The sequence below is a fragment of the Zootoca vivipara genome, chromosome 5 (genome assembly GCF_963506605.1).
Source record: "Zootoca vivipara chromosome 5, rZooViv1.1, whole genome shotgun sequence".
In the NCBI taxonomy this organism is placed as follows: Eukaryota; Metazoa; Chordata; class Lepidosauria; order Squamata; family Lacertidae; genus Zootoca; species Zootoca vivipara.
In genome coordinates, this window is record NC_083280.1 from 90,371,417 (window position 1) to 90,395,447 (window position 24,031).

At 44.5% G+C, this 24,031-nt stretch overlaps 1 protein-coding gene and 1 long non-coding RNA gene across 4 annotated transcripts in view; both read right to left on the minus strand.

The window, feature by feature from the left end:
• FGFRL1 (fibroblast growth factor receptor like 1) overlaps window positions 1-24,031 on the minus strand; it is a 169,385-nt gene that overhangs the window by 139,672 nt on the left and 5,682 nt on the right. The window lies entirely within an intron of this gene.
• On the minus strand, window positions 7,740-18,416 carry LOC132592184 (uncharacterized). The gene is made up of 2 exons (XR_009557651.1): window positions 13,086-18,416; window positions 7,740-12,997 (listed from the first exon to the last, which is right to left on the minus strand). It is a non-coding gene; the product is annotated as an uncharacterized LOC132592184 (long non-coding RNA).

Here is a 24,031-nt window from a genome sequence, read left to right on the forward strand (position 1 = left end):
CACAGGGTGGGTGCCACTACCCTAGAACTGAATTAGATCCTAGAACTGAACTCACTGCAACATGGTTGCTATTTCTTCACCAAAAAGCTAACATCAAGCCAAGAAAACAGTTTCACGTTGGTCAGCATAATCTTCCTCAGATAATGACACCACAATGTTTATTCAAGGCTCCTAAATTTATTATACAGAGAATACCTCGACACTGTTTGCACTAATGTTTAAAGTTGTGAGGTAGAGGGGTTCAAAGCAAGCTTTTATTACATGGTATGTAATAGACCAGGGACTGATCAGAAGGTCGGGTTCAAATCCTCGTGACGGGGTGAGTGCCCATTGTTCAGTCCCAGCTCCTGCCAACCTAGCAGTTCGAAAGCACCTCAAAGTGCAAGTAGATAAATAGGTACCGCTCTGGCGGGAAGATAAACGGTGTTTCCGTGCGCTGCTCTGGTTCTCCAGAAGCAGCTTAGTCATGCTGGCCACATGACCTGGAAGCTGTACACTGGCTCCCTCGGCCAATAAAGCAAGATGAGCGTCACAACCCCAGAGTTGGTCACGACTGGACCTAATGGTCAGGGGTCCCTTCACCCTTTACAGTTCCTTTATGTAATAGACCAGGAATAGGCAAATTCATCCCTCCAAATGTTTTGGGACTACAACTCCCATCATCCCCAGCTAACAGGACCAGTGGTCAGGGATGATGTGAATTGTAGTCCCCAAACATCTGGAGGGCCAAGTTTGCCTATGTCTGTAATAGACCAATATCTCTGCTTGGTCAGCAGCAATCAATGATATATTAGCAGGCTGTTGAAAAATCTTCCTTAAAAGCAAAATGAAGTACTCAATATAAGTTATTTCCCCGTTGTTTCGAATCATGCTGTATGAATGGGGCCAGCACAATCCAATACAAAATAACATACGGATTTTCTCACTTGAAGAAATATCGTTTGCCTCAGGATGGAACTCCATAGTTGCTATGATATCTGTTGCCAAACCCTTCCCCAATGAGGGCATTCCTCCCCCCCACAAATTTAATGGGGCCTTGGAAGATTTTTTGAGCCACAAATATAAACCTCAAGGGAACAAAAGTACTATATTCCTCCTTCCAGTAGTTATCATTAACAACACTAGAAACACACATTCAAATCACTTCAAATCAAATCACTTCATTATTGCTCTACCTTCATTATCATTTATCTCTCAAAGCTTACAAGATGTAAGCAAAGAGTCATTTCACATGGTCTGCATTTATATGGTTTGCAGATAATGTTTCAGGTCACGAATGAGCTGGTTCTCTTGGCCCTTTATCAACTGTTACTGAAAAGCAGCACAATATGAATAGTCCTTTCATGGGCAGGCCTTTACACTGAAGCTTCATTGTGAAACAATAACTCACGGTTTTCACTACTTCACACACAGCAGAGGCAAACCAGGTTTTCCTCCTAGCGTACTCAGCAGGGAACTAGTATCTTGATTGTATTTCACATTTCCACACTTTTACCCCTTCCAGAGTAACTTAAAACATAGCAGGGATGGCACCAAAAATGTAATGTGGAAAAACCACGTGCCCTCTTACATTTAATTTATCTTCCAGTGGTCTCCTATGCATCTTGAAAACCTCACTGGGTATTCCTGCCTATCTCTTAAAGGTAAAGGTACCCCTGACCATTAGGTCCAGTCGTGACTGACTCTAGGGTTGCAGCGCTCATCTCGCATTATTGGCCGAGGGAGCCGGCGTACAGCTTCTGAGTCATGTGGCCAGCATGACTAAGCCGCTTCTGGTGAACCAGAGCAGTGCATGGAAACGCCGTTTACCTTCCCGCTTGGAGTGGTACCTATTTATCTACTTGCACTTTGACATGCTTTCGAACTGCTAGGTTGGCAGGAGCAGGGACCGAGCAATGGGAGCTCACCCCATCGTGGGGATTCAAACCGCCGACCTTCTGTTCAGCAAGCCCAAGAGGCTCAGTGGTTTAACCCACAGCGCCACCCGCGTCCCATCTCCTACGTTACATGCTGCTAAACACTCCTGGATACAGTAGCTTCCACCTTCCCAGGGTTCAAGCTCAGTTGATCAACTCTCATTCATTTCGCAACTCCATCCCTGACAATGTTCCAGACCTATTTTGCCCCCCACCCCCCAAAAAAGCCTAATGACTGCTACCAATGGCTTCCTGTAGATGTTAAACAGCACCGAGGACAGGATCATGCCTTGCAGCACACCAAAGCACAAGGACTGTGGAGTTCAAACGCAACCCCTGATACTGTGGTTTCTCCTGTGGAGGATAGGAGGAAACGGTCTTTGGGGTAACTTGGTGCTAAGCCGGTTACTGTAAGAGCATTTCACTAAAGGCAGGGATCCTTGAAACAGTCCGGAAATGATATCAGGATCCTCAAAGATCTGGACCATCCTGTCTCTAGGACCCAGATATGCTTTACAAGACTCAACATTATGAGGCCGGCTTTTATGACTCTGCAGCATGCCTACATTGTACCGTGGTACCTCGGTTTATGAACACAATTGGTTCCGGAAGTCTGTTCATAAACTGAAGCGTTCATAAACTGAAGCGAACTTTCCCATTGAAAGTAATGGAAAGTGGATTAATCTGTTCCAGATGGTCCGTTGAGTACTTAAACTGAAGCGTTCATAAACTGAAGCAAACTTTCCCATTGAAAGTACAGTGGTGCCTCGCTAGACGAATTTAATTCGTTCCACGGGTCTTTTCTTACAACGAAAAATTCGTCTAGCGAATCCCATAGGAATGCATTGAGGGTTTTTTGAATTTTTTTTGCCCATAGGAACGCATTAATTGAATTTCAATGCATTCCTATGGGAAACCGCGATTCGCTAGACGAATTTTTCATAAAACGAATTCGTCTAGCGAGGCAACCTCCGCTCGAAAAATCCTTTCGTTAAACAGAAATTTTGTTAAGCAGGGCATTCGTTAAGCGAGGCACCACTGTAATGGAAATCCGTTCCAGACGGGTCCGCGGAGTACTCAACCTGAAGCGTACATAACCCGAAGCATGGGTGTAATTGGTTCCGGAAGTCTGTTCATAAACTGAAGCGTTCATAAACTGAAGCGAACTTTCCCATTGAAAGTAATGGAAAGTGAATTAATCCGTTCCAGATGGGTCCACGGCGTTCGTAAACCGAAAATTCATAAACCGAGGTGTTCATAAACCGAGGTTCCACTGTAATGCAGTGGCTGGCCACAAAATGTCAAACCCAACTAACGCCAGATTTCTTTATGTATTATTGTTCCACTTTAAGCTGACCCAAATCACATGTAAAAACCAGATGAACATTCTCTGGCCCCCCACCTGGGCCCACAAGCACTCTTCCTAGGAAATAAAAGGAGGTGAGTGGGGAGCCTGAAGGCCGGCACTTTTTCTTGCAGCCTTCTGCTGTCTAGTAATTATGAGGAAGAGGGGAATGACCAGGAGGGCCAGTTTGTGGGTGTGGATGCGCACACATGCATGCTGCCTCTGTGTGTGTGTGTGTTTGTGTGTGTGTGTGTGTGTGTGTCCAACCTCTGCTTAAAAACCTCCAAGGAAGGAGAGTCCACAAACTCCCAAGGGAGTCTTTCCCACTGTCGAACGCCTCTTACTGTCAGAAAGTGCTTCCCAATGTTGACTCGGAATCTCATTTCTTGTAACTTGAATCCAGTGGTGTGGGTCCTCTGGAGCGGGAGAAAATAAGTTCTCTCCATCTTCCATGTGACAACCCTTTAGATATTTAAAGATGGCTATCATAGCTCCTCTCAGGCTCCTCTATTCCAGGCTAACCATACCCAGATACGTCAACTGTTCCTCATAGGGCTTGGTTTCCACACCCTTGGTCATCTTAGTCGCCCTCCTTTGCACCCGGTTCCAGCTTCACTCCTTCTTAAATGGTGGCGCCCAGAATTTGTCTATTGTAATAGGTTACAAAGGCAGGAACCTTATGACTCGAGTACTTCCTACCTACACCTTTCTCTCAACTTGCCTTTTCCAGACTGCAATTCCCTTTCTCTGAGATCATTTCCTTGGAAGGTACCGTAGCAAGTGGGTTATCAGCATACCCATCCACAATCAGTAGCCTTGGATGGGAAGGGCTTGGCAAGGTTTATGGGGCATGGGCCCGATCACTCCCGTAGAGATCCTCCGTGGGCCGGGCTGGTGCAGTGTGATGCCAGAAATTGCGTCTGCGCATGTCCGCGGCACTAGAAAGCGCTTCTGCGCATGCCCAGACGCCGAAAATCGTGCCTGCGCAGAAGCGATTTCCGGCATCTGCGCATGCGCAGAAGTGATTTCCGGAGCCGCGGAAGAGAGTCCTCATGCTGCACTGGTCTAGCGCAGCGCACAGGGACTCATCGAGCAGGCGGCTCGGTTCAGGGGCGGCTCATGGGAAATGACTCCTCCTATTTCTTCCTCCTCTGGGGGGTGGCAGGCATCCACCTGTGCACTGTGCCTTCTACAGCCACCCCGGAGGTAGAGACTCCTATGGTCACCTTACCTGAGGTTCCCCATTCCTGAATACAGGGAGGGATGCTGCTCTTTACACTACCTTTACATAGAAAACAGCATTCCTCTTCTTGATATACAAAAGCTGAGCATATGGGATATACAATCCCGGTGAGAAATGGCTAGCTGCAAAAACCACAGTGCATTCTGGTCCGTGCCTCAAATCCTTCCTTTTTGTTTGAAGCCTCAGTAGAAACCTTCCTGCTAATCTTTTTCCATTTCATTAAAATAACACAGACTGTCTGTCTCCAGAGAAAGACTGACACAGGATGTAGAAAGAAATCTATCATTAGTAATACATGGAAGCATAATTTATATATGTGTCAAAGCCATTTTCTGAAGGAAAAAAAATTATAGACCAACCCCCGACCCTTTAGGCTACCATACTGTAGTAAGCAGTCAGACATAACCCAATTAACTTGATTTGGAGATCTCGGAGATTAGCAAGTGGGCTCCGACGGAAAACCTCAAAGAACAACTTTGTTTGTTTATATTTTGGCCAGTCTAGTCATCTGTTACCAGAAAACTCAGTGGCATCAACATTAATTCCTCCATGAAACACGTAAAAACAATGCCCATGTTTGCATCCTTTCGCTAAGAATCTTAGATGATATAACAGTGCTTACTGAACTTTGTCTAATGTTCCCAGGCGGAGGAGAAGTGGCACCCCTCTTTTCCAAGCGGGGGAAAAAATGAGTTACAAACGGATTAAAGGATTACATACACATTCAAACAAACTATCCTTATCTCAGCATCTCTGTGGAGTGCTTCCACTCAACAAGTTACTTGGATTTAACTCTCTTCCTTCATGAAGAATTCCCTGTTTTAACTCCTAAGACAGGAAGTTGAATAAAAGAGTTCCTTCCAAAAGGAGGAAGGGACGTAAAGAGGCCAAAGGTTTGTGTTGCCCAAATGTTTCAGGTTTGGGCTTTGTTTTAAGGAGTGAAGACAGTATTTATACGTTTTTTCAGTTCTTCTGGTCTAAGATCCACAAAGATGCAAAAACAACAATTACTTCAGCAAGAAATGTAAGATTTTGTGGGAGTCATAACCCTCTGGATAACACAAGGTTGGTGCTGCTCATTTCCAATGTCAACTATTTCCATCCCTTGAAACAGAATATTTTAGCTCTACGAGTGGCAGAAGGTCAAAGTGACGTCAATGGTGGGGAAATTAGTACGTTCTGCTGGCTTACAAAATACCAATACATTTTGTGAACTACAATGAAAACAGATAAATTACTGCATTTCTACAAACATCTACACGGCATATAGAATTTTTTGGCCACAACACCACAGTGGTCACTTTCCTACGAATACTGTACAGACATCCAGAACTCACTTTTCTGTTCCTCGCTCCCATTGCTGAACACAGTGGTCAAGAGATGTGTATTTGAAGTTTATTTCAAATACTGAAAGCTGAATAACTGTCAGAACAAAACATTTTACTTACTGGAAATTGGAGAACCAAGAAAGGAAACTCAGTTAAAACAAAGTCTGAAGACCATCGATGCAGAATTAATCCATAGGTCCCATTGCTTCTGTATTTGCCAATTAGTGTTCTCAAAAGAGGGTTTTTTTCTAACAGATGACAAGGCAGGCTCATCAATTTTATTATAAAGCACATAAAAAATTATACACCCTGCAGAGGGATTAAACAATAAGACAGCCCCCTCCCCTTTGAATTTTACAGACGCAATACTAATGGGGGGAAAGGGTAGGAAGAAAAAAAGCAAGCTACTTTTCCTAGAGGAAAGGAGGAGCTTGTGCTACTTTTATACAATACAGGGGCCAAGCCCACCATTATCAGCAAATAGCACTCTACCAAGCAGCCAGGCAAGATTCAACACTCCACACACAGCCCTAACCCGCTTTAAAAATGTTTCTGACACAGGGGCGCTTGAGGGCATTACAGGAAATTCAAATGTAACCCCCCCCCCTACGTGTTTCAGATTGATATTACTGCTGCTGTTGTCACCTCCTCCTTCCGGGGGCCCCGGATATAGGAGGGGGCATTAGTCTGAGGGCCATTTCAAATCTGACAACATCCAAAATGTGATTCTCCCTGCTGACAGGCTAAAGTGGAAGAGTTTGGCAAGAACTCTACCGTAATACTGTACGTTATACATCTCTCTGTTCCCAAGAATCCCTACAACAGGTACACAGGACGGCATGTCTGTTTCCTGCATTAAGGGGAAATGTGGCCCCTATGAGGCCATGGCTGAGGTTCAAACTGGGAACTGGCAGTTCATCACTCATATTCTTAACCCAATATGTCGCAGCTTCAACAAGTACTGCAGCCCCAGCCAGTTAAATAGGTCTATTATATCAAAAGCCTTGGAAGAACGGGCCTAACAGCACAATCCTAACCATTTCTACACAGAAATAGATCTCACTTGAATTGCAACCTTATTCATTATTTTTGAGCAGCATCTCTGTCCAGCAACATGCTTGTGAATACTCCATTCACAAGATAACATCTTTTGCATGCCTGTACAGCCGAACCTTCAAAATCCTGCTATATGAAAGGTTCTGGGTAGCACTGGGATGCCACAGTTGCCGCGGCAAGCTAAATATGTAAATGTTAATGCATTTTACAACCTTCCTTTTAATACACAGAATTTGAGAATCCCTTAAAACATTAAGAGATTGATGTAAGGACCATCCTCCCTTTGTTGATGGCGGCCATGTCCACTCAAGAGTGTTTTATTGCGTAAATACAGCTAAGAGATTCCAGTATTGAGGATTGATTTATCACAATAAAACAAGGAGGGAGGTATCAGAGCTACACTATTGTGGCATAAACAAAACAGGCATTTGAAGTCTATAGCCGCCTTCATCAGGTGTGTACAGCTGTCTGACAAAGTGGGCTTAAAAGCGTTAAAGTCTTTTAAATGCCGTAATATTCCTTTGGGAGAAAGGGTGGCATACAAACCAATAGACTAGACTAGACTAGACTAGACTAGACTAGACTAGAATATAGCTATCTCTCTGGAGTTTCTTGATCATGCCAAGTCCATCTGGAAGAAAGAAAAACTGTAGAACAGAAATTGGTTTTAAAAAACCCAGTATCATTGGCAAGTGGATATCTCTCAGAATGCCCATTCTAAATTCAAGCTTTTCAGTTTATCAGCTGTGAACGAAAGGTAACATGTTCTGGGTATAGAATTGCGATCTTTTTCCCGGTGAGCACCTATGGCTGCAGCATATGCACATCAGACAGAAATTAATCAGGTGATGTTTATTTTGATTTCTGCCTGTCATCAAGCTGTCAAAGCTACATAAACCCTGTCAATAGAAAGTTGTAATTCTGGGTGGGAGCTTGTTTGTCAAATAAGAACAAAGACAGAACAAATAAAGTTCCTATCATACATTTAACGTATGTTTAATGGTTTTCTAAATGCAATTTCAAAGCCTTGATTCAATTCATTCATGTTTTCTGCCTCTTGGGAACCTGTGAGTGACAGGCATAAGCAACTGGCAAAAATGGATGATAGGCAGAGATTTTTAAAAGGTGGGAGTCACTTTTTTTTACTATTCCAATGTATACCATACTTTCAGCTGTTTCAATTTATAAGAATGAATACAGACATCGAGATTCTTAGTTGTTCTAAACTGCTATGTTTAGAAGCTCACAAAAGTTTACACTATTTGAAAACACTTAAGAAGAGTCTTGCTTGCTTAGCTGAAATGCCCATGTAGGGGGACCGTGTTCTGTTTCTCAATGGAGCCAGCCAGGTACTTTCAGGAAGTGCATAAGCATAGAATGAAGACAAAAGCTCTCTCCTGTTTGCTCCACCCAACCAGTGGTATTCACAGGTACAATTGCTCTGAGCAAGAATATTCCCATTTAACTACTGTTGATAGAATAAATTTGTCTCATCTCCTTTTAAAGCCCCCTAAACCATTTTGCAGCAATGAATTCCGCCATTCAATTATGTGCTTACATTTATTTCCAGACAATTCCAATGGGTGGCTGCAACTTACCTTGTCATGAAAGAGGGAAGGAAACTTCCCAGAAACTGCTTGTATTTGCATCATGTGCTATTTTATAAATCTTGATCACGCCCAATCAATTAGTCCTTCAGTGGGGCTAATTCACAAGACAAAATACACCTGATAAAATGTTTTCTTCTGCACAACTTTCAAAGTTGCGGGAGCCTTGCACTCTAGCCAGCCTAAGTAGGATGTATAGCATCACAGCCATGCAGGGTAATCCTTTGTATTCATTGGTGCTTATTGTTGGGTAAGTGTACACGGGGGTTCATCATTCATCATTTAAAAATAATAATGAATGAAGCTCCAAATGCTATAGCATTTTCTCCCATGCAAGTAGCTCAGATTGTTCAATCATTTTGATTGCCCGCTTCTATACTCTGAATTGCCCGAAGTATTTGAAATGCAGGCACCAAGAGAGTTACATTATTTGCAGTACATTATCCATGCTGGTTTATTACACTGTGTTATATTTTCAATCCGTACACAAATTATCCCTAGAAAAAGTGCTTTTTGGGGGGGTAGCTACTGCACATTGAGTTGGTCTTTTCTTTGGTCGCAAGATCTCTTTCCTACTTAGTCATCACCACTAATTGAGACCCTATCAGCGTATATGCAAAGTAAGGATTTTTTTTTGCCCCAGTGCACCTCACTTTACACATTACCTCAAATAACATGTAAAGTGAGGTGTTATTTGGGCCATTATTTTGGCCGTTTTAATGCTAATTCACCCAGTTTGGATCCTTTTGCAGATCTTCAGTCTGTTTCAGGCTTTGCCATCCTGAAATTTGGTGCAATAAGCAAACTTACGTTTACCTCACTTTTCACTCTTGGTTTCAGCTCATTTACGAATAAATGAAATAGCACCAAATACAGATATTTGGGGAACTTCAAAACTTTCTTCTCTCCATTGCAAGAAGTGTTGTTGGGGTTTTTTTAAAAAAAATATTGTTCTACGTACTACTTACTGACCCACAGGGACTCTGGTCCTGTTCTGCCATGACTGCTACATTTACTTTTGGGGAATCCAAGAGACAAAAAGAGAACAGCTTTTATTAGTTACTCCCCACACAAACAACTTTCCGGTTTCTTTCTCCACAACTCCTGCTCAACTTACTGCACACCATATAAGCTTAACTTTTCCTGCTCTAAGGAAAGATATAAAATAGTTATAAAACAGCACTGTTTGGCAGCAGCTGACAAGCAGAATGAAATGGAAAGAGAAAAGCTATCTGCAGCCCAAGAGTTGCCTTTCAACATCTCATTTGTAATGTGACAGAAGGAACAGCTGGGGGCAGGCAATCTTCTTTTTGTCAATGGGGAAGTGACAGGAGGACAGAAGGAACCCTCACTAGGAATCTGCCCTGTTATTTCAAAAGACTCCAGTAAAGGTTGACTGGGCTTCTACCTCTGACCTGACCTCCACCCTTAAGAAGCCTCGCAATCTTCCTCAGCAACTGTACATCACCTCACCACTTCTGGGCCTCAAGCACACCCCAGTCCATTTCTCTCGCATTGAGGAATGTGCACAAACAGTTCCAAGAAGCTATAAGCAAAATGCAAGCAAGGGGAGCTGGCTTTGTTCCTTTGCATGCAGCAAAGCCACCTCAGCAATTACTGGCCATGATTTGAGAAATCTACAATGAATGGACACATGTCGGGATAGGATACAGGGCAAGGAGACAGGCGGCTGGATACTGGGTTGCTGAAAGAGAGCTACAACCAGTTTAAGTGGCACAACAGTGGGGGATGTCATAGGCAACTGGGCAGCTGTGACAACAAAAACCTTTGAGGTTCTCATCAGGTGCCTAAGAGGCATTAAAAAAAAATGCTTTCATGCTAACCCTTTTGGAGACCACTGTTTGAAATTTGCCAGGTGTCAGGTGCATTTTGCACCTGGCTATCGGCCACTTGTGATTAAGTGAAGATGTTCAGGTGTCTAGATGGCACCTGATATCTCCGCTATCTGGAGGTGCATGCCTGAGGACCCTTGGGTCTTGCCTATTTTCACACACTAACACCACATTCTGGAGAATTCTATCTGATATTTTATCTGCACACCTGAACACATTTCAGGAACCAAGAAGTTGTCTTGAAAAATGTGACTTTCGAGCTGTCTGGCCCCCAAATGGCAACTAGACATTCCGTTCTGGCAACTGTAACCCTGGTTTAAAGAGCAGTTTGGCGCTTAGCTTATATATCTGAGTTTCTATCCCTTTTGGAGACAATTATATGCAGTGGAACCTCTTGTTACATACTGTCCTCCTTGTGAACGCTTCGAGTTACAAGCTCCGCTAACCTCGGAAGTAGATGCTCCCGGTTGCTAACTTTGCCCTGGGATGCGAGCGGAAGTCGCGCAGCCGGTGACGCGGCGGCAGCAGGAGGCGCCATTAGCGGAAGCGCACCTCATGTTAAGAATCGTTTCCAGTTATGAACGGACCTCCGGAACAAATTAAGTTCGTAACTGGAGGTACCACTGTATTGGAATGATTAGGCCTAGCCATGTACCACAAGACACTTTTTGTGCTTCTGAGCATTGTTCTGAAGCATTGTCTCCCTTGGCCTTTCCTCCGCTGCTCCCCCTACACATGGAGCAATCTCCTACACAATCTTTGAATATTTGCCATGCTCAGTTTAGGGACTTGTGGGCTTTTGCAGGGCCCATGGACCGGGAAGCACAGAAAAGAGAGCTGGAAAATGGCGGCGTGGCAAGTTGGGCGAAGCTGCAATGCTCTCAAAGGTCCCTGAACTGTGCTGCAACCTCCCGGCCAGCCACAAGCTGGCCATTGCTGCTTCAAAGAACTAAACAGGACTCTTCCTAAGTCCCTACAATCATCTGATTATGGGAGCTTCAAAGCACTGGGTCACCTGACGAGTGTTTCCAGGTGATTGACTGGTCCCGTCCACTGCCAAATTCATTGTGTGCTGTCAGCCACCACTGCCTAGCATTGTCTGAGGCAAATTCATTGTCGCTTCTCCCATTCTGCCGCTTCCACTCTGCAATTTAGCAGCCATTGCTTGCACTTTACAATTCGTCTAGAAATCTTGACAAAGCTTTGCCTAACTTGGCACGATTTGTGCTCAAGCCACCCTCTCTCTCCCCACCTACCGTCCCTCCCCAAAACCAACTTCCACCAAGAACAATGACTTCTAGTTTAGTGTCAACAACAGTTGGGGTTTTTACAGCTCATGCTACATGTACCTCGCAAAAGGGCAGTAGCTACTTTTAAAACCATAATCAGGGTATTGTTCTCTCTAAATGGACCCAGACTCCGCAAACATGCGTCTCAGCACAGTGCCAGAGAAGGGTGTGTGTGTCTTGTTTTTAAAACAGTAAATTATGTTAATTCATTTCCTCTGGCCAAACAGCGGTAATAAACTTGAGGGAGGGAGAACAGGAAAAGTAAACAGGAGTCGATTACAAGGAGGAGGAGGAGGGGTGATAACACGACCAAACGCCTCTTTAGAAAAGGACATTATTTCATGGTGCAGAACTATTCCTTGTAGTCTACCATTGCTTCAACTAAATGCATAAAAGTAACTTTCCCTGCTTATTTTTCAGCTTGATAGACAGCTGGTAAATTCACAAGATCCAGGAAATCAGCCGGTATTATCTACAAGCCGCCTTCTTCATCCCAGCAACTATCTCCCACATGCTATTTGAGTCTCGAGGGCTACCGCAGCCAACATGTGGACTTGGAGCCAGTTTGTTGTTTTCTATCAGCAAAATAATTTCCCTAGTGAGCTACCTGGGTTGGACTCCCAGCAGCTTGATCAGCACAGTTTGGGGAAAGGGCAGACGCACAGTCATGGGAATTAGCTTGCCCAGCCCCCCCACTTTCTAATACATATACAGCATGGTTAAAAATTCTTGGAAGACTGCACTGGAAGAATTTAGTGGCTTTAGACGGATAAAGCAAAAATAAGCCTCAGATTCCACTTACTGAGGCCTTATTCTTCAAAGCAACAAAAAGCTCTCCTGGCTTTATCTAGGGTGAGAAGACAGCAGAAGCTGGTGTTCCATAGTGACCCCCTACAAATGAATTAAATTAGCGTGTTTGCTTGTGATGAAACATGGGACAAATCCCCAGCACACTATGCAAGGAGCAGAGCTGTGCACTTGTGGTTGTATTAAAACTGGGTGTAATTACACCATGTGCTTAAACCCAAAGCCAAGTACAATCGTAGAATCATAGAGCTGGAAAGTACCCCAAGGGTCAACTAGTCACTCCCCCTGCAATGTTACCATAACATATTGTTATGAACTCTGATTAAGAAAAATTAAGCTTGGGAAATCAGTGATTGTCCACAAATGTTTACTTGGCATTAGGTAACGGTAAAGGGACCCCTGACCGTTAGATCCAGTCGCAAACGACTCTGGGGTTGCGGCGCTCATCTCGCTTTGCTGGCCAAGGGAGCCGACATACAGCTTCCGGGTCATGTGGCCAGCATGACTAAGCTGCTTCTGGCTAACCAGAGCAGCACACAGAAATGCTGTTTACCTTCCTGCCGGAACGCTCATCTCGCTTTAAACTCCGAGGGAGCCTCTGGTTCTAGCAAACCAGAGCAGTGCACGGAAATGCTGTTTACTTTCCCGCCGGAGTGGTACCTATTTATCTACTTGCACTTTGACGTGCTTTCGAACTGCTAGGTTGGCAAGAGCAGGGAGCGAGCAATAGGAGCTCACCCTGTCGTGGGGATTCAAACCACCGACCTTCTGATCGGCATTACATCTATATATATAAAAATGTAAAAATCGTGAAACTTTTCTCCGTAACCGCTTGACCGATCGTCCTGAAATTTTGACACAACGATCCAGGCCACTCCCCGAGCGTTGTTGGGGGCAAAAATCCCTCAAATCACACACCTGGGCAGGTGTAGACCTGGTTTTCCACCAAGTCAAACAGTGCCCTCAAGTGGCGTAGTACCCTCCTCCACCCCCTCCCATCCTGTGAAATCTAAGCCACACCCACAAAGCAAATGACATCATCAACCAAGCAACTGAAAGCACCAAGGCGGCCATTATCAGACAGACTAGGCCGCTTTCCAGACTAGGCCAAGTGGAGGGGGGGCGAATAGTAATGGGTCAGAACAGGGGGGCACAGGGATGAAACCTGCCCTCTCCACAACATCTCACCTCGGCTTTGCAGACTAGGCCGCTTTCCAGACTAGGCCAAGTGGAGGTGGGGGGGGCAATAGAGGGCAGGGATACGTAATGGGTCAGAACGGGGGGGGGGAGACACAGGGATGAAACCTGCCCTCTCCACAGTATCTCGCCTCAACTCAGGGGGACTCTGAGGCTCAGGGGTATCTGAAGGGGGGCCATTACCCTCCATTTCACAGACTAACGCACAGCAACGCGTGCAGGGCCAGCTAGTGTGTTATAAATCGGTTGCCAAAATCGTGTACTCAGAGCCAACCCTACCTTTAGGAATGGTGGGCCTCTGGTTTCAGATAGCAGGTGGTGCAGCAGAATGAGTGTGTGCCCCCCAAGCCCCCACTGCACCAGCAAATGAATGCATGCAGACCCCACCAGCTACTGCCATGCCACTGAGCCTCTAACCAAAGCTCCATGGTCAAGCAAACTCCCAGCTGGGCTGAATAACACTGCCCCCCCCCGTCACTTGAGCTTCTACCAAGCTGCTTCAGTCCCCACTTCTGCCAGGTCACCTTCTTGCTCTTTTCGACCTGCATCAGCAGCTGCACTTCAAATAAAAGAGAAAGCTAGCAATGGCAACTACCTGGCTGGACACACAATGGCCCCTTGGTCTATACCTACAGCAGTCAAGAGCTGGAGCACTAGACTGGGTAGCACCCACGCACATGCAGAGGCACCTAATACAGGCCTCCCACAAGTCTTGCCTGGCCAGTTCTCCCAATCTGGGGTGGCTTCTCTGGGGTGGTGCAGCATCCAGGGTAAGTGGTGACTGACTGTGAGGAGGGAAGTGGGTTCTGCCTCAGGCAACAAAATGGCTTGGGGGCTTGCCCTGTGTGCGTTTTCATCCATCGGAGTAAAAAACCTGACCAACTGTGTAACTCAACTGAGTGAATAGTAGAAGGACCTGGAGAACAAAAACTCCATTTTCTGTGATTTTGGGCAAAACTAAAAAAAAGCGAAACAACTTCTGTGTCCGGATTTTAACTTTTTGAAATATGTCAACCCTAGCTTTTCCTGCCAATCTGGACTGGAAATAAAACCATTTGTTGTTAATTGCAAAAAGTGCATGTGAGTGCAGGTCCATGTTTAGCACTGTAATGTGAGAAAAGAAGCAGGCCTTGGGCCAGTCATTTTAAAATTGCAATCTGAGGAAACCTGAGATTCCGTTAAAGTTTATTATGGGGAGCTCAATGAAAGCTAGGAAGTTTGAAAAACCACTATTAAAAAGTAACTCCTCAGACCAAATCACAGCAACTTCTAAGTGTGAGCTTAGGGTCCAGAAATGGCATGTTTGTTTGCATCCTTTGGTGACAAGGACTGCGTGAATGGCAAATGTCTAACACAGGAAGAACCAGAGTAAAAACACTCTCATATGAGACATCTGATTAAATTCTCCTAAGCCAATTTCACACATTGAGGGGGGGGGCAAACATTTTTCTGTGTCTTACTAAGCAGGAAACCCCAATCCCATTAATCCTTGATGAAATTAGTCTGGACAATGCAGCGCTTCCGATTGACTCAACAAGTTCTATTGACATGCATAGCCAGCCAACAAGTGGAGCTTGGTGCAGGTCTATATTGTTAGTACCCACAGGGCCTAGTCTATTTCTCTGTAACCAAGTAACAGGGAGCTGAGAACGAAACCATATTTGGCAGTTGCTTTTCAGCACAGTTCAGAAGGAAAGCGTTACAGAAAGTCACAACTCCTAAACAAACCTTCACATGTGCATCAAACAATGACTTAAAATATTTATTTGGAAGGGAATGTGCACTAATTATTATTGTGTAACCTGCGCCGCGTATTGCTCACGGTCTGAAAAGATCTCTCTGTTTCCAGGTCGCTGAGGGTCCCAACTTTCCAGGCTTACGTTAATTTGCCTTTGACACCTTCCTAATATTAGTTTTTTCCAATCCAGCTTCAGTTGCAGTGGGAAAGAAAATGTGTTTATTATTATTTAACAGGTGGTCCAAATAAATGAGCTACAAGGGCACGTGATCCACCAGGCAGCCGAGTAACAGCATCATTCATTCATTCACTCATTCATTCAATTTATATACTGCCCTATACCCGGAGGTCTCAGGCCAGTTCACAGAATAAAAATCAAAATATAAAACCACAAAATGCACAATCAAAACAAAAACAACAACCCAAAAAAACTCACGTCATTTTAAAAGGGCATCGGATGTCAACCAATCAAAGGCCTGGTTAAAGAGGAACGTTTTTGCCTGGCGCCTAAAGGTGTTTAATGAAGGCACCAGGCGAACTTCCCTGGGTAGAGCATTCCACAGATGAGGAGCCACTGCAGAGAAGGCCTGTTCTCGTGTCGCCACCCTCCAGACCTCTTGAAGAAGAGGCAGACAAAGAAGGGCCTCAGAAGATGATCTCAGGGTCTGGGTAGGTTCATATGGAAAGTTTAGCAGTAGAGGACAGGTTTTACAATGAAAAAGGTCCCTGGTTCAATCCCAGGTATCTCCAGTCAAGGACTCTATGGTAGAAGGGCTGGGAATAATTTCTGAGGCCTTGTGAGAGCAGCAGCCAGGAAGATAAGAGGATAGGAGTCTAGATGAATTCATCTGTTGTAAGGCTGCACTTGCTGCCCATGAGATGAAGGATGGTGACGTCAGCTATGCAAGCTGTATGAAGCAGTTCCCCAAAGGGGCCTTGGGCACACAGCCAATCAATCTAGCCATATCTCTACCTGCCTCATGCCTGACATCACATATGTGGGGCAAGTGGGTACTGTTTGGGGAAAATGGCCTCGGAGACCCAATTGGTGGGCCTAATCTGGACCACAGGTTAGAGATTTCCCCTCCCCTGCTGCAACCCATCATACCTAGTCTGATCTGATTATTTTCCCTCCCGACCCTACAGAAACTTTCATCTGGTACTGCTCCTATGGATCACCCCCATCTCTCATTCTTCGTAATTTGGCCTTAATGCACCAACATTTTACAGGGCCAGGACAGAAGTTTGTATCTTAGATTCAGGTAGGTATGAGGAACCACCATCACAACCTGGTTTTGTAAGCTACTTTTCAGAACAATTAAACTGCACTCTACATGAATGGATGTGTAATGGAAGGAATGTGTTCCAAGCAACACAACATACTACTTTTCTGGACCTTCCACTGCTTGCACGAAATACCATTAAACTAGGCAAGTACAATTTGACAACCAATTTTGAAACTGCCCTGATAGGCGTGGGGGACAGCTACGTCATCCCCCCCCCCACCAAAAGTTAAAAACAACCACTGCCCAAGTTTTTCGATTTTTTCTTCTTTCCGGAATTATCAGCTCTCCAGTTCTTCATGTACAAATACTGACAGTTCCAAAAATACCCATTAAAAAGCAACACAACCTGAGAGCCATGTAGCTTGTGACACATCTTCCATTACTCCTTCCACAGTCACTTGACAGGATACCTAAGATTGTGTAAATCTTTCATGAAATAAATTTAACAGGCATGAAAAGAAATCACTTTGTTTCCTGCCAAGAGTGAAACTTTTCTTCAGCAATTATGAGAGGGGAGGGGGGCTGGAGACTCAAAAAAGGACAAAAATCAAGACAAATCTAAAGTTTTCTCCAAGAGGTCTCTGTTCCCAATTTACATTTTTCTTCCTTTACTGACGTTCAAAATTAAGTTTGAGCACTTAATATAAGAAGTAGCCTAGAGTTATTGGCTGGATTTCTTCCTGAAAATTGGACGGGTCCTGATGAAATAAAACTTAGGTTATTCAGAGCGCTGCTGGATACCATGTTTCTACAAAAACACAATGGGGAGACTGTATAATCAGGGCAACTAACCAAAATGCAAGGCAGCGATGTTTATCTGACTTGTGAAGGGAGTGGGAATCGGAGAGGGGCTTGGATTTTGAGGGTAGGCAGTTTGCATTAACTCATAAAATGCAAGCTTTGAACACAGACACTACACTCACTTTAGAAAGCAGCAACAATTTGCATGGTTCAGCTACAAAAAATCCCTGCAAAAGACTCGGGTCTGGATTTCCAAGGTTCTCCTGGGACTGTGTCCTAGCCCCTGTTTCCCACCCTTATTCTTTTGTCCGTGTCCAATTAATGACAAATTCTAAGACCTTTCGATGTGTTCACCTATTTTCAAAATTGTGAAGTCTGAAGGTGGCGAAGCTGGGGTTTGGAAATAAAGGCACGCTCATCAGAGAGCCAGGGGTGACTGCAGCTTTCTGCTCAGTGAACATTCAGTGAAAAATGCAGGTCGGTTGCCATGTAATGTATAAAACAGCTCTTAGGCTTGCAATGCCGCGTCACAAAGTGACACTAAAAAATTGGGGGGGGGGAGGCATTTACTTTGTCTCAACTGCAGGTAAATTTACTAGGCACAGACCAAGCTACTGGCAACAGGCAATAGGCCAGAGAAAAGCTGGTGGGGATTGAGGGCAGGGAACAAAGACTGCGCAAGTTCCAGAATATGGAAAAAGTTACTATATCTTCATAAAACACTCGTTTTATAACCAAGAGGCTAATACTATACTAGCAGTGATCTATGAAAGAGTCTTCGCAGCCCCACAAGAGATAAATAAATGCCTGTGACCTGGGGTGGGGGTGGGGTCAACAGATACACTACCAGATTAGGATTGAGGTGGATAACAACTTTTGTTAACTCTACCAACAGAATAAAAAAATTCCTTCAGTAGCACCTTAAAGACCAACTAAGTTTTTATTTTGGTATGAGCTTTCGTGTGCATGCACACTTAGTCAAATACACTGAAACAGAATCAACCAGACCCTTATTTATATTCAGAGGGTGGGAGTGGGGGGTGGGAATGGGTGATGGGCTGATAGGAGTGGTGAACCTGTTGATGGCTGTTAACGACTGCTGAGTGCAATTGATCTAGCTTTCTTTTGTGCCTTGCTTCCCCCCCCCCGCAGGACCAATTGCAGTCATCAGCAGTCATTAACAGCCATCAACAGGTTCACCACTCCTATCAGCCCATCACCCATTCCCACCACCACCACCCTCTGAATATAAATAAGGGTCTGGTTGATTCTGTTTCAGTGTATCTGACGAAGTGTGCATGCACACGAAAGCTCATACCAAAATAAAAACTTAGTTGGTCTTTAAGGTGCTACTGAAGGATTTTTTTTATTTTGCTTCAACTCAGACCAACACGGCTACCTACCTGTAACTAGATCTACCAAGAGAGTTCATAGTACCATATAGGTCATCCCATTTTACCCTCACAACAAACCTGTAAGGTAGGTTAGATTAAGAGACAGGGCCAAGTTCACCTGCAAGCTCCATTGCTGAGCAGGTATCAAAACCTAGGTTCTGTAGTCTTTTCCTTGCGCAAAAGGATTTCATTTTGCCACCAGGAAACAGAGATCTTTTGGGCTTGCTCCATCTCCGTCCTTCATCTTCCTTGCTCAAGGGCTGACACTGGTTTATTTCCCCCAACATGTTTTAAGTCAATGCGATATATTCAACTGCAAGTATTTCCACTTGTGCCTTTCCAGGGCAGTAGATAGGGGGTGGTGAGGTGAGCCCCCACCAGGGGCGCAGGTGATGGAGGGGATGCAAAATATGTCCATACAGTGGTACCTCGACTTACGAACGACTCGACAACCGAATTTTTCGACTTACAAGTGGGGGTAATGGCCGCACGCTTACGAATGTCTCGACATCCGAAATAAAACCGCGGCGGTTTTAGATAGGGTTGCTTCGACTTACGAATTTTTCCGTTTCCATTGCATGACTATGGGAAATCGCGTTTCCAATTGTGTTTCTCGGCTTACGAATTTTTCGACATACGAAGGTGCCTTCGGAACGGATTAAATTCGTAAATCGAGGCACTACTGTAAATATAAATATTGATTATTGCCTCATAAGAATTAGAGGGTGAATTGAATGGGTGAAAGGGGGGGTTGGAGGAGAGGTGGAAAGAAGAGCTAATTTGTCTGTGGCTAGGTGTTGCAATCTGGACGGTTCTGCCAGGGGTGTAAGATCACCTAGCTACGGCTCTGTGCCCTTCTCCCCCCATCACTGCTCCACGCTCTCCCCAAATCTTCTCCAAAGAGTTGGGGAAATTCCTAGACCAGATTTAGGGGGTACACAAGGGGAGGAGAATGTTCCATTGTGGAAGCAGGAGGTATTGAATCATAGAATCATAGAGTTGGAAGAGACCACAAGGGCCTGGATATCCAGTCCAACCCCCTGCCAAGCAGGAAACACCATCAAAGCATTCTTGACATATGGCTGTCAAGCCTCTGCTTAAAGACCTCCAAAGAAGGAGACTCCACCACACTTCTTGGCAGCAAATTCCACTGTCGAACAGCTCTTACTGTCAGGAAGTTCTTCCTAATGTTTAGGTGGAATCTTCTTTCTTGAAGTTTGAATCCATTGCTCTGTGTCCACTTCTCTGGAGCAGCAGAAAACAATCTTTCTCCCTCCTCCATATGACATCCTTTCATATATTTGAACATGGCTATCATATCATATTAGTATTGCACTAATAGAACATTCACCTTGCGCCATGTTGGGATTATACCCATTACCTTGTCTTCAGGGGCACCATTTTATTTTGTTTGTTCGTTTTAAACAATTTGTATACCACTTAACCACGGTTGTCTCTAAGCAGTGTACAAAACCCAATACAATAAGACAAAAAACATGAAATAAAGCTATAAAATCAGAGTTCGGTTACAAAATCTTGCTGGAATAATAAAGTTTTCGGTGAATGCTGGTAGTTCAACAGAGAAGGGGGCCTGTCTCGCTTCAACTAGAAGGGACTTCCACAAAATTGGGCCCACTCAATGCACGACTCCTTGCGGATCCAAGCCACAGGGAACCACTAACAGTGGCTCCCGCGAAGACCTCAGTGGCTGGGTTGGAATATAAGTTGTGCCACAAGTATCCAGTTGGTAAGGGCCTTGTAAATGAATACAAGACCCCTGCACCTGGTCTGGTAGCATATGGACAGGCAATGCAACTTTTGAGCCCAGGACCTATGTGCTGGCAATGGTCTGTCCCCATCAACAGTCAAGCCAGCTGGAGCCTTCGGACCAGGCCAAAGTGTAGCCCCACACAGACTGCACTGCAATAATTGACTCTTAAGGCTACTAATGAATCACTGTCTGCTATACTGTGGCAGAGCAATTTTCTTGCTGTTTCTGCACTGGTGCCCTCCCTCCTTCCCAGGACTAAAAGCAACAGTGAACTTTGCCTGACGAACCATCTATTTTCTTTTAGTTACACTTCAAAAGGATTTTACTTGCCGTGCCAAAAATTGCGAATCGCTGCAATACAGATTAAGAATGAAGGCCTGAGTCCTTTCTTAATTCCAGTGACCCCTCTCACATAAGCACAGGACACAATTGCAGTTTTTCGCTGCAGCAGTCCAACATTTTCACCTTTCGACTACATTTAAATGATGAGATTCCTCATGAAAGGAAATCAGTCAGAAGGCTTTGAATGAATCCCAAAACATGGCAGGAAAAGTACTGTGATAGGAAAACCCAATCCAGGTCAACTATTTGGGTATATTGGGTGGTATCCAATGTAGCACTCATTTGAAGTCTCTCAGTGGTATATTTGTTAAAATTGATTTTAATAATTGTGTGAGATTAACCATTAAGTGACCTGGAGGAGCTTAGCTTCTCATTCCCTAACCACTGGACATGCTGGCTTGGTCCAAGAATATTTGGAGAGCACTACATTGGCTCTTCCTGCTATAGACCATGAGAGGAACAAGAGACTGCCCTGTATTTTCACATTGCAGGGAGAATCCAAGAACTCCTGACTAAAGAGCAATCTGCACAAAGAACTATTCCAGCTGAAACTAAACACATGCTCCTTGATGTAAAAGTGAAACAGAAGGCAAACATTTTGACGTGAAATAAAACAATCGTTTTTTTTTCATATAACCAAAGGAAAAGAGTTTCCACTAAGTACTACAACACTGGGATTAATCTGAAAGCAGACCATTTGAAGAGGAAGGAACCATTATTTTACAAGTCAATGCAGACTTGGGTCTGCATTGACAAATTTACGGAGAAGGAGAAAGCTGCATTGATAACTCTCAGACTCAATAAGTAAAAGGCGGCATTCAGAGTATTCCCCCAACCCAAGGCAAACTAAAAGGTCTTTGTGTGACTCTATCATGGAGTTTACATACAATGTAAAAAACCTTAAAGCAGTCAAATATCAGATTCACTCGATTCATTTTTCTGGAAGTACCATAGACAACGCTGATTTAGGCAGCAATAATATACACGCTTACCTAGGACTAAGCACAAAGTCAATAGGGTGTGCACCTGAGAAGACAACCTAGATTGTACTGCACAAACACACACACACACACAAATATGCTACAGTGATTGTTAATACACACAAAATATTTGTTAATCTTATTTGCTGCCATAGTGTTCTGTCTAGTCACGTTGTATGGGATCAATTTCAACTTGTTACCTCTGAGGATGTGGACAGGCTGCATGGACAAGTAAAACCAAACCACCTGTCTTCATAACACTTGCCCATCCTGGCTCACAGAAGGGAGCCAGATAGGGCTGGGCAATGGGCTTCATGGGCTGGTAAATGCTTCCCTCTTGAAGGGAACCTTCCCAGAACCCGTTAAAGAGGCAGTTATCAAGCTGCTTCTTTAAAAAACATCTTTGGACCCCACCACTATGGCCAATTATCGCTCAGTCTCAAATATTCCTGGGCAAGGTGATTGAGTGGGTGGTTGTGGAACAACTCCAGGCAAATCTGGAGGATGCAGGCTATTTGGATCCCTTCCAATCGTGTTTCAGGCCCCATCATGGGACTGAAACCACCCCGATCGCTCACTTGTGGGGTGCCTGAGGGCTCCATCCTCTCTGTCCACCAATATGCAGGTGATACCCAGCTCTACATCTTGTTTAAATTGGGCCCAGTGAAAGTGGCAAACGTCCTATGTGTCTGAAGGCGACTGGAGGATGGATCGCAGTTAACAGATTGAGGTTGAATCCCAACAAGACGGAAGTACTGTTTTGGGGGGACAGGTGGCAAGCAGGTGTGAGGGACTCCATGGTCCTGAACGGGGTAAGTGTACCACTAAAGGACCAAATGCACAGCCTTGGGGTCATTTTGGACTCACAGTTGTCCATGGAGAAGGAGGTTAATTTTGTGTCCAGAGTGGCTGTTTAGCAGCTCCATCTAGTACTCCACCTGAGACCTTACCTGCCTGCATATTGTCTCGCCAGAGTGGTCCATCCTCTGGTTATCTCCTGCTTGGAATACTGCAATGCACTCTACTGCAATGCACTTTGAAGGTGACCCGGAAACTACAACTAATCCAGAATGCAGCTGCCAGACTGGTGACTGGGACTAGTCCTGAGTGCCATTCACAAAGACAGAGGCCCGGATTGTTATCCCAGAATGACTCCTTGTGATGTCAGTCCTCTGGGACATTTGAAGGCTCAGAGATGAAACAAATTCTTGGAGTCTCTTGCAGCACCTGTCCTATTATACTTCCAAATTTTCCAGCCCAACATAATCTGGTGTATCATCCAGTAGCCTGAAACTGATGCAAAAGCTTGCCCAGGGAACCTGGAATGCTTGTGTAATCCTTTCAGATTAGAGGAAAATAATGTACGTGATGTGAGAAGTACAGGACCCAGGAATTTTAGAGCACATCCAAATACACATGGAAAAGAATATCACACTCTCCTCATGCCATCATCTGGCAATACTCTTAATTTTACTTGAATCGACATTTCTGAGTTTAATTCTGTTTCATACAGAGAAATCCCATTTTGTTTTTGAATCTGTATTTTGCAGCTCAGTGTAAATGTTCCGACCCACAAAGCCCAAAAGTACTGCCAGGCTGCGCAAATCAAGTGCTGAGAGTCTAGTTCCACATCGTTCTTCTTCCCAAAGCTTCATATCTGAACATTCCAGAATCCTGGATTTATTATTTATATGTCAATGCATCTCTATGCTGAGGCCACAAGGTATGTTGCAGAGAACGCTCAAAAACTACAGTACATAGAATTATAGAATTGTAAAGAACCACAAGGGTCATCTAGTCCAATCCCCTGCAATGCAGGATATCTCATTTACTCAGCTGTGTCTCCCATAATGCAACCATCTCCTCCAGAACAAGCCCGAGAGCTGCCACTCTCCACCCTCACTCTCAAATTAGTTTTGCCTCCATCCCTCCTTTCGTCTCCATCCTTCCTACCCCTAATAGACAATTCCTGTTTATTAAGCCCACCACAGACACCACTGCAGTAAGTGGGAATGCAGTTTGCCACTCAAACCAACCTATTAATGTATGGTCAAGTTGCATAATAAAGTTGACATTATCTAGTAAGAGCTTCATAATGACCGCTCCACACATCAAATGGGGGGCGCCTTTTGCGTGGT